A 12730-nucleotide genomic window follows, 5' to 3' on the forward strand; every position below is an offset into this window, starting at 1 on the left:
ATATGCTTGGCCATTGTTGTCTCGATCTGACAATGGCCATATCTTGTGACCATTGTTGTCTCGATCTGACAATGGTCTATCCTTTTTACTATACATGGGTTTTGGCTTGTGGTCATTGTTGTCTCGATCTGACAATGGCTTTATCAAAACTGATATTTACCCTTTTGTCCAAAGGCTTGAAAAACTTTTTTTTATAAAACCTAAACCTAAAGATTAAATGGGTCCCCTTGAGTACAAGGAAGGCAAAGGGTGCCTAACACCTTCCCTTTGCCTAATTAACCTACTTACCTAAATCTCTTATATTTTTTTAAGGGTTTCTCACTTGCCCAAATAAAGTGAGTGGCGACTCTCGTTTGAACGTGAATTTTTAAGCAGGTTGCTACACCAATTACATAATTTTAATTAATTAAAAAATAAATTATGAATTTTCTCTCTCCTTCATAATCTCAACCACCCCATGAATTCAATTAAAAACAAATTAAAATAAAAATAAATTAAAAATTACTCTCTTCTTATTGATTGTGTCTAAGAATATAGATTTATGGTCGTGTCCATGATCTTTTTATTGTATGGTCCCCCTCAAACTCTCGTCTCACCTCTCCCGCACACATGCTGCTGGTATAAGGCAAAAAAAGCTTTACATTAAATTCCTACCAAGCATGGATCTGAAGTCAAATTTTGGACTAAGGCCGTATTTTGGAAACATCATATAATTGAAGCTTTAGTATAAACTTAAATATTTTAGTGGACTTAGAAACTTGTTGGCCGACAAATAAAAAATCATATCATATATTTATGTAGAGTAAGTCAAATTAAAATATCCTACCAATGTGATTTTGTTTAAGAAAATAACATGATTATGCAACTGATTTGTTTCTTATATATTTAGGAAACTTCAATGAAATCTTATAAGGTAGAACTAGTCATGAATTATAGTTTTAGAAGTTAATTTTCTATTCCAGTGATATTAATTTTTTCTAGTCTACCTTACTGAACACACATTTCAACACTGTTCGTCTGAAGAAAATGGGTCATGTGTGTTAAAAAAATTTGTTAGTTTATTATCATAGATATGTCTATTAAAGTATTGTATATAAAAGTAATATTAAAGACAATTTCAATTTATAAGTTACAATATGTTACATTCATACTTCTATATGAAAGAAACTCCACCCAAGCTAATCCAACCCCAAAATTAATCACAGCTACTCAAATACATACAAACATTGATAAATCAGATTCTACACGCAACCAAATCCAAGCTACCGTTAAGAACCGCCTCAAGCAAAGAACCAAGCGTGAATGCACCACATGCACGAAAGACCTTAGCTGAAAAGCAACTCCGCGATAAATCTAATGCCAAGATACAACCACTTCAAAACAAACGTAACCATATCACTGACCGCTCCCAAGGATACTACACTAACAAAAGTATGCCCCTCTAACTCTTGACATGAACAACAACTTCTGCCATATAATCGGGACCTGAAGACAACCCTTCCTTATCACAGTCTTCATTTCCAAACAAAATAAAAGCATGACAAGTATTGAAGTGTTATCAAAACCAGAAGAGGCCGAAGGACTTAGTCGAGCTTCGTTGTCTTCAAAACTAATATTTTTAGGAGAGAACACGATATTAGCAAATTGACTCTTCGTCGTCCGACTTCCCACATAACTGTCGCAAGTATGATTTGATTCATTTAAGAAGCTGGTAGAAATGGACTGGCCTTGCAATGAATCAGTTGAAGAAAAACTGTGTCCGTTGCGGTCTCAAATCATATGTCATGATGCTGCTGAGTTTGATTCTTCGTTTGATTATGTGGCACATATTTTCTGCAGGCACTCTCTTCTGATTCAAACTTAGTTAAATCCTATAAAGAACAAACCAAACATATCCTTGTAGTCCAAAACCAAGACTAATCTGCTACTAAAGTATTCTTTCATGCCTCTATATGTTGGCAACCAGTTGATCCAAGGTCTCATCTTCAATGGACCTTTTGACACGAACAACAACCTTTTCAACCTACAAGCAACATATAGATTGATTAACACCTTCCCAAGTGACAAACAATTAATGTAGAACATGAAATAGACAAGATTCTGTTTAGATTACCTCTACAGTCCAATTTGTTTTTGCAGTCAGAATTATTAGTGTGACAGTGTTGAAGATGATTCTTATTTAATTACTATTAGTTTAATGTTCAGTGTAAAAGTATTTAGAATGGTTACATTATTTAAATTTTCAAAATGATACTACTCATTTAACTACTTCTATACCTTTCACAAACAAAAAAACTGCTATAGTAATGTTTAGATGAACATGTCTACATTTTTAAAAGCAGACAGTTGATGCACTAACTTAAACTTTAGAATAGGCTAGACAGTCTACAAATCAGCCACAATACAACGACCAAACTCCTGAAAAAAACTGCTGGCTCAGCTACTTTTTGCACCCTGTTGCACCAGTACAACAATTCATCCCTGTAGCGGCAAAAAAATTACTCGAGCATAATCGCGCGCTCGAAGTACAACAGAGTCGCCACCGAACTTTATTTATTCCAAGAAGGAAAGGGAAAATATCGATAAAACCCACAAAGAGAAAATAAAAGGGATAAGATGGTCATTGCAACCAAATTAGGGTTCGGGAGTCGGTTAAGCAAGGGGAAGGTATTAGCACCCCTCACCTCCATCGTACTCGATGGGTCCCATTTAGTTAGTTTCGTGTTTGAGTGTTAGCGTAATGTTTGCGTTCTCTTGCTTATTAGTCGAAGAAAGATAAAAGAAAAGGTCTTTAGGTTTATTGTGAAGAAAAAGAAAAGATTTTTTATTATTATGCTCGCCAAGACGTTTGTATCTTGTGCCTACGTATTCCCTCGTGCAATGGGAAAGTCAGAGCAATCGTAGTTCGGGCTAAGAACCACGAAAGGTTTGTTGGTTAATTTTAGCGAGAGGTACTCGATCGCTTCCAAATGGAGACAATACTACGTGCACATGGATAAGGGATCACTACAAGAATGGATGACTAAATCAAGAGTGAGACGAGATTTTGGCCATCATCACATTCGAGTGGAAGATATTTGATCTTCACATGTGGAAGTATGTTCGCATATGAACTTGACAAAGTGTCTCGTTTATGAAAAGAGTTTTAAAATGGTAAGGAGATGTTTGTGGACGTTTAGCAAAGGATTGAGCATAGGTGTGCACCTAGCGCGTCTTTACCCAAGGTATTCAACAGGAGCGAGCCCCATTGTCACTTGTTGTCCTTGTTAATTAATGTATTTTAATTCAAAAGATCAAGGTATTCAAGAGGTGTTCACCCCTTGTCACTTAACCTCTTGGTTTAATTAATGTATTTTTATTCAAAAGATCAAGGTATTCAAGAGGTGTCCACCCCTTGTCACTTAACCTCTTGGTTTGTTTAATGTGTTTTAGTTCAAAAGATCAAGGTATTCAAGAGGTGTTCACCCCTTGTCACTTAATCTCTTGGTTTGATTAATGTGTTTTGATTCAAAAGATCAAGGTATTCAAGAGGTGTTCATCCCTTGTCACTTAATCTCTTGATTTGATTAATGAAGGTTTTTTTTAAAAAAAAAGTGTTAATCCAAAAGAATCGAGGTATTCAAGAGGTGTTCACCCCTTGTCACACGATCTCTCGGTATGGTTAAGAAAAAGGTTTTCGAAAAGAAGAAGCTCGACGTTGGATCGAGAATTATTTGTAACGACTTGGCGTTGAACCAAGGTTTATTTATTTTTGAATCGAGATTAATCCAATATTTTTGGTATTTTAATAAGAAAAATAAAATCTGAACTAAAACATATTTTTGTATTTTTTGAAATATAAAGAAAATTAGAACAAATAAATAATCAAAACAATTAAATGGGCTAAAGATAAATAAAGTGGGGTGTGCAAAATGAAAGTGTAAAGTGGTGGTGTTTTCTTTTTTATAAAAAAGAAGAAATGCATTCTGATGAGCCAGGGCGCTAGGCCCATTTGGATCCAAAAAAATAAAATAAAAAAAAGACTTGGGTCGGACCGGTTCAGACTCGGATCCGCCTCACCTTCTAAATACCATTGGGTTTAAAAAAACCTCGAAAACAAAAACACAGAGGCACCGCCTCTTTCACGATTCTGGAAAAAATTCAAAGAAATGAAATTTTCTTCTCTCAGATTTCTCTCGCGCTCATGCCTTCGTTCTATCTGTTCATCTCTCTCGCTCTCATGGCCTCTCTCTCAAATCACCATGGATGGAGCTTCAACAACATATCGCTCATCCCTCTCGATCTCTCACACTCACATCATCAAGAACAACACAGCAGCATTCAATCAAATAATCAAAAGCCCTTATCCCAACATAAATCCCTAAACCCCAAACATTATTTTCATTATGTTCATCAGAGTCACAAGATTACATGATTAAACCACAGAAAAAGAAAAGATGATACTAGTATGCTACAACAACAGATCCGGAATGGAAATCGAAGAAGATGAATAGAGCCCAGGTACGTTGAGTCCTCCGTTTATGCTCTGGTCCTTCTGTGCACTGTTGCTTCTAAAAGTACTATGATTTGTGTGTCGTTGCTGCTACTGATAAGAAGCTAATCCTACCAAGACTATCAATTTACGTTTCAACAATAAAAAGAGGAAGACATTAAGATAAACTAAGAAAATAGAGATAAAATAAACTTTGATTTCTTTGATACTCTTCAAAGTCTCAAGGGACTACATTATATAACACTAATAATAGATCCTAAATGTAAAAGCCCATATACTACTAAGAGCCCATAACAATACAAAATAACTAATAATATGAATAACTTACTAAATTATTATTCTAACTTAATTTAACTCATAGTTCACTCTCTATCATTGCCGCCGGGTCCACTTGAACCTTGTCCTCAAGGTTCTAAAATTATTATCGGATTCCATTGTTTGAATTGAGAGGAGATGGTCAAGCTCAATGAAATAGCCAAGCTCATCAACTATAGCAAGGTAAAGATGAAGTGTAATATTCATATTTGCTTTCTGTAGAATCAAATTTGTTTGTGGCCTTTGCAAGTTCATTGTAGGTGAAGAAATGGACTCCACAGTATCTACCTCCCTTTTCAATGACTTTTGAACCAGAACCAGAAGCACATTGATATAGTTTAGTAAATAATATTGCATGAACATTATTTTTCTTCTTTCTGCAATAATAGTAGATGTAGAAAGCAATTCCTACAGAAACTGCAGTGAGCACAGCAATAGAAACGCTTACAACAACATTCCTTTTCCAATTCCATCTATTGTCTGTAGTAAGTATATCATCATTAAAGACTAACAACTTTAACTCTTCAAAAAATAACTCCATAGTGCATTTGTTCCCATAGACATAACTAAAGCCAATAGAAATTCCAATCACAGTATCAAAGCTCTTATCATCAACTGTTTTACCAATCCGAACATGCACTAATAGAGACTTTAAGTTCTCTTCCCCGGTCAAAAACATCCTCGGCTGCATTGCCAAAACAAAGAAGTAGAGAACATGGTGATAGTTTCTCAACACAATAGCTTTCATATCAAGGCAAACATTCAACATAGTTAGTCTGGCAAGCGCTGTCAGTGACACGAAGTCCCAATCAAAATGATAAGGATTAAGTGTAAGAAGTTTCTTTCTCACATGTACAAGACCTTGGGCAATGCGCACACAAAATAGAAAGCTGGTATCCTTGTAGTAATAGCTTGAAAGATTACGTAGCATGCCCGAAATTCGAGCATTGTTTGTTCTCGCGCCTATTATACTCAAGGAGATAACAGCTGCCATTGCTACTTCTGAATCAGCATCATGGCTAAGTCTTCTTAAGGTATCCATAACATTGGTGCTTTCATCCTTGAACTTCAATCCTTCCATGGCAAATCCATACTATCAATCTTTCATTCCTCCATATGTTAGTGCTCCATCACCATTTTATTATCACTCCATTTCTCCTTATTACTCTACTGTCACAACTATACCACCTCCATCATCTAACCCATACACATCATATCCACTTTCACCTAACCCATACATTTCATACCAACAAGAACCTCAGAATTTCAATTCACAGTCAGAAACATTTTACCAAGACCTGGAAACTCTAAAACAATATTTGATTGAAACTCATGAGATCTCAAACAAATATAGAGAAGAGTTGAAGGAACAACTTCAAAATTTGAGTTATTCTATCAAAACTTCCTCACAAAAACTCTCTGCTACGTTGAAAAGGTCACAAGAAAAACTTAAAGAAAAATATGTGTTCAAGAGTACTATAGAAAAACAAACAGAAGAACAAAAAGAAAGAGAAACTTCTGGTTCACAAGTAATTTTTTCAGTGAAATTTTCAACTCCGGTAACATTTATTGCGTCATCTTCGGCCAAACCTTTCAGATCCGCAGCAACACTTGCGTCCTCTCTTCCGGCAAAATCACCATCGTTGAAATATACGGTCGTATTTGCATATCAGCCATCGCAAGAGAAACCACAATCTGAATTTTTCTCCATTCCGTCAAAACCGCCGAGTAGCGTTTTTTTGCCTTTTCCATCAAAACCACCTTTGATTTACTTCATAAAAGTAACTTGCTTCTCACCATTAGATCAACATCAATTTCTCAAGGGTAAATCATAGTCACTCAATAATATCACAATCCATGTGACCACTCATCATTCATCCATTGTGTACCACATATTTTATTTTAATATAATTACACCCTACAACAGGCCAGTACTGTGTGCAGTAATGCTGACACACCTGTCGCACCTGCAGGCGCGTGGGACAAGGCATCATCACCAATCACGTGGGCAAATAATCCTCTACCTTTGGATAGACAATCTGTTTTTTCCTCTTCCCACTAGAGTTGCACAAGCGTCCAACCATTACACTTGTTTCCTCTTACAAAACTTTTCCACTATCAATTCAATTATCCTCTTGAGAACCGGGTCCCACACAATTAAAATACCATTGCAACTCCAATTTTATGCTACTGTATCAACAAATTATGTTTGGAACCATTTCTTTCCTAACATTAGCATTATTTCTCAAAACTTTGGTAGCGTACAACATGCTAAGAGGAAAAAAGGTGAAAGGGACATAGCTAGCTTAAGAGCTTATTCAAGAGCATGTCAACAATTTGGTATGTCTACATTATGTGGTTCTTATAAGTTCAAGCAATGGGATCCAGGAAAGCTTAGAGGAACTATACATTTTTACAACCTTGAGGACAAGGTTGTTTTTGAAGGGGTGAGTAATGATAGGAAGTTTAATAGAATAATTTATTAGTTAAATAAGTTTTATTAGTATTTATTAGACGCTGGCCTAAAGATCTAGAGGGGGGTGAATAGATCTCTCTAAGTTTTTACGGATTTTTCTACTGACTCGAGCGAAAGCGGTTCTGAATCGACTTGCGTCTATTCCGGACCGCTATTGCAAAGGTCGTATGTGTTTCAAAACCAAAAAGTAAGTGGAATTGATGGTGAAGTAATATGATGGCTAACCAACACGTTTAACAACTGAAAACCAATTAACTCCTAGATTGACAACTTTGATTTGCAATGCAGTAAGATTGGATTAAGCAAAAACACAAACACTTGGTGATACGTTCAAATTGATAGTGATTCAAGTTGTGGTGAATTGTGATGTTTGTGCAGAACTTTAATTCACAATTTTAACACTTGAATCGTTGATCAATTTTGCACTTATAACCAATTATGAACAGAAAGTAAAAGAGAAAGTAAAAGCGACAAGAACACGATATTTGTTTAGGCAGTTCGTCGATCGTCCTCGCTACGACTACGTCTGCCCCCAATTCCAAATTGAAATTGGGTAATCTTTCATTAATGTTGAAAGTAGTATATACAAAGAAGATAACAAAGCGATAAACGATAAACCAATTATGTCGATCCTTTGAATCTTCTTCCCCCTTAATCTTGAGCCAGATCAAGGTTATCCAAGAGCTTCACTTTGATTCCCTTCTGCAGTGTCTTGATTCCTTGAACTCCCCGTTCCTCAATCGTTACACTCAGCCGAATCCTCAATGAACGCCTCTTGATAAAAACCCCCAAGAACCACCCGTCGTGGAGGACAAAACCCGCAGATTTTATTCACCAACAAACCCCACAAACCTTCACCCACTAGGAATCTTCAATTCCGTTCCATGGACGTTATCGAACTCATCACTAACCCGCAATGCAAGAATGATTATGTGTAATTGTGTTGGAGATGATGAAGAACGAAGATGAGAAGCGTTTGTGTATCTTTCAGTCGTTGGTGTTGCTTGAATAATTACCCTTGCACAATATATATGATTGCATAACAGTTAGAACCAAGAAAAACTGATTTTTGAACTTTCTTGATCAGTTAGGTCGACCACTTGTAGTGCTTAGGTCGACCTAACAGAGCTTGCAGAATTTTGCTCCCAGTTAGGTCGACCTGTTGAAGGAGTAGGTCGACCAGAATCCTCTTCTGATGCATTCTGGGGACATTTTCACAGATTAGGTCGACCTAGTTTATGTGTAGGTCGACCTAACAGGCTGGTATGTAGAATTCATCAATTTAGGTCGACCTAAATGATGTGTGAGTCGACCTAGCAGGGATATATGAATTTTTCTCCATTTTAGGTCGACCTGGGTTGATGGTAGGTCGACCTAACTGCTGTTTTTCTGCATTCTTCTTGTTTTGCTTGTGTTGAGGCAACCTATAAACATATAAACATAATGGGTTGACCTATGAGTGATCAATGCTTGCTTTTCTTTAAGTTTTCTGCTTCCGTCTTGTTGTTTGAATGCTTATTTGAGTTTGCCATGAATCAAAAACATCTTTGAGTGTAATCTTGTATTCACATACTCCCCCTTTTTGATGATGGCAAACCATTCGTCTAAGCTTTGGTAGTAAATGATAAAGACTCAACAGAGCTCCCCCGTACATCCAGCATCTATCTCTCAACAGGGCAATCTCTCAACAAAGCTCCCCCGTACACTCAGCATCTATTGTATCTATCTCCCCCTTTGACAACATCAAAAAGAGAAACAAAGAGAACAGAGTAGGAGAGAAACAAGAGTAATAAAGAATGCCGGTAGTCATAGAGATAGATAACATGTAAATGGTGAAATCATAAGAGCTAATCATGTTTTAAAGAAAGCCAACAACATACATAGTAGTTCAAGAGATTTATAAAAGAAAACAGAGAGTACTACATCATATAATGTTTTTAACAACAAAACAAAAACTTAATGGCATGAAATGCAATGAAATGATGATATGATAAACAATATGTCCTAACGCCTGCCCCTTCTTCCTCTTCCTCTTTGAAATGTATGAGGTCGATCTTCTTCAACCTGTTCCAACAAATCCAGCACAGACATGTTAAGAGTGTTGAAGCTTTGGCTTAGGTTAGCATGACGATGCAATGCCGTTTCCTCAAACTGATTCTGCCTCAATATGGAGTTGGATGCAAACGTTTCAAAATCGTTCCTTTGTTCCTGAACCAAGCCGTACAAAGATTGGTATTGACGTTGTTGTTCCTCATATCTATCTTGTTGAAGCTGCTGCATTGTTTGAAATTGAAGCTGTTGAGTTTCAAAGTTCTGCTGTTGTTGAAGTTGCATAGCTTCAAGCATAGATATTATGTTGGATTGATCAGGAGGAGGTGGAGCAGTGTATCCCCAAGGAACTTCTTCCTGTTGAGACGGAACATATTGCCAATTTGGATCCGTGTCATGAGCTATGTCTTCCATGGTTTGATCCTCATCATTTGCTATTTCTTGATCGTTTCCCTCTTCCTCATTTCCTACATTGTTTCCAAACTCCGTAGGATCATCATAGTTGTAGATAACCTTCCCTGTTCCTTTTTGAATGAGATAATAGGTTTTCCTAACAGGATTCCAATGATATCCCATAAGAGTCAAGGTGGTTTGTGAGAATTCCTGGGATTGATGTACGCGAGTGTAGTGTAAGTGATCAAGTCGCATACCAAAGTGATTGACAATTGTTTGAATGATTGAACCATAACACAGGGCTGTAGTTTTCTGTTTGACCTCATGAAACTTAGCAGCTAGGAAGTGAGGCCAGTGTAAGCGCGTTCTATTTTGCAGCAGATACATGAGCACCACTTCATTTCTTTCAATTCTCGAATATCCTCCTGCCCTTGGTCGAATGATTCTTGAGATTACCCAGTTCAAGAGCCTAGGATCTCGCTTCAAATGACCAGCTGTTATTGTTTCATTTGATCTGTCAAATACGGAAGGATCTTTGAGGATTGACTTCATGTAGGCCTCATGGTCATAGTTTCCCGGTACATCCCCGTCTACCATACGGAGTTCATCACCAACGATTGTCAGACCAAAGATACTAATCCAGACCCGTTTGTCGACAACATGCGATCTAGATCCCATTTTGAAACGGAAATTACAACCGTCTCCTTTTGTAAATCCTGCATAGAAAGCCCTAACGGTATTTTCACAGTACGGGGTATCACATTGCAATAAGGGATGAATATTTTGATGTTCAATTAACGCAGCGACATCAGGGATATGCATGTTTTCGACAAGATTTGGATCATAAGTATATTGCTTAACAATTTTCCTTTTCATCTGCCACTTCTCAAAGTTTTCTCTACAATCAGGATGAACAAGAGCACTTACCGGTTGAGATGATGAACTGGAAGCAATTTCCTTTCCTTTTCTTGATTTTGGAGGCATGGTTGGAGATGCTTTGAGTGAGAGAGGGATGATTTTTGACAGTTTTGAGTTTGAGGAATTAGGGTTAGCCGTACCAAAAGAGATGAGAATGAGAGGGAATGCAAGAATGGAGTGTTTTGAATGAATGTTATTGGGTCGGGTCGACCTAACAGACCCAAATATGGAAAAATTTACGCAGTAGGTCGACCTAAAGTGAAGCTGGGTCGACCTAACAGAAGTAACAACAACAAATGACCAAATTAGGTCGACCTAAATTGTGAGTAGGTCGACGCAACTGGACCTTTTTGGTTTTTCTAAAGAAGCTTCTTATGTAGGTCGACTCAAATACAGGGTAGGTCGACCTAAGTTTCTTTCAATGATGAAAATGCCTTAGAAATGTTTCTATATGATGTATTTTTGTTTTGTCATTTGCTTGAATGCACAACCATTGTATGTTATGAATGAAATGATGAACATATATACATAAGTATTTGAGAAGAGTAGATAAGAGCACATGAAGTCACTATAAGCATGTTAATTGATAGCATATTATAGCATCAATAAAATTTTTGGAAGTGAACAATAAACATGTTACCGCTTTCTCAATATGTAGGTGTTTTGTCATCATAGTGTGGAGTCTTCTTGTCAGTGTGCCATACTCCTAGATTTGATAATGAATTGTTTTGATGGAATGTTTCACAGGTTGATTTTTGCGAAAAACTTATCTAGTATCGATTACTCGATGTTCTCCCGGATGCGGGACATAGTCCCAAACAATATTCTGCTAAGAATAAGTTTAAAATCTCTTTGCAATGCAACTTGCCAATTTGCACATCAAGTACTGCGTCCTAAGTGTTTTTCGGAATATCTGTATTTGTAATGTATCTCATACATTTGTGATGGCTAGAACACCTACATTTCCTTTGCCAAGTATGATTCTTCAAACTGTCTTCATAGATGACATACCAAAATTGGTATGTCTACCTATATGTGTCTTGAGCACCAGCTGTCAAGGAACTACCACCGTTCGGCGATGTCAAGACACTTTTCCTGCGAGATTAAATTAGAGTGGAAGGTCCCCAATCTTCATTGGGTCCTGGATGGTGAGTACACAATTTGTTGCACTTAGGCAACCATTGAAATACTCCTTTAGGAACTAAAATTCTCCTAAATTTGCATTTTTCAATGGTATGTCCCTTTTTGCAACAATAATGACAGGTAATATGATGAGAATATGGAGTTTTGCTAGTTGATACTTTTGGTACAAAAGTGTATTTACTATATAAAGGAGTATACGATCTTTTGAACTTGTTTGGATCAACTGCAAAAGTCACTTTTGGTTGTAGAGCCTTGTCTAACTTGGCTTTTAGATCTCTCACTTCTTTTTGCCAAATGTGACATGTCTCACAACCAAACCATGATGTAGGATCTATTTCAACTTTGTCCTTTTGAATGTCTAGCATAGATTGTTTTAAAGCTTCCATATCCCTTTCGGTTTTCTCAACTTTTGATTCAAGATATGAAAATATTTTCTTATTTGAGGCCAAAAGTTTGAAAGCTTTAATTGCATCTCTATGTAATTCTTCAAAAGCAAGTTTTAGTTGAGAATGAGATACCTTATCTACTAGTTCAGGTTTAAGATGACTTACAGCTTTCTTTTTCTTGTTTTGATGAGCCATGAAACATAGGTTTGCTGATTCTTCTTCATCGCTTGACGAGCTTTCACTAGATGAATCACTTTCCCATGCTATGTAAGCTCTTTTAGATTTGTTGTGACCTTTGCTTTGGTTCTTCTCCTTTTCTTTCTTAAGATATGGACAATCCGGTTTGTAATGACCGGCTTTCCCACAATTGAAGCAAAGACCTTTGATCTTTCCTTTGTTGTCGTCATCTTGTTTGAACATGTTTGATTGCTTTCTATAGTTGACCAATCCTTTGTCGGAATGTTTTGCTCCATTTTTCTTTAGATATTTGTTGTATCTTCGCACAAACAGTCCCATTTCCTCATCATCGGAGTCTTCGTTATCACTTGTGTCACTATC

This window comes from Vicia villosa, linkage group LG6 (genome assembly GCF_029867415.1).
Source record: "Vicia villosa cultivar HV-30 ecotype Madison, WI linkage group LG6, Vvil1.0, whole genome shotgun sequence".
Taxonomy (NCBI): Eukaryota; Viridiplantae; Streptophyta; class Magnoliopsida; order Fabales; family Fabaceae; genus Vicia; species Vicia villosa.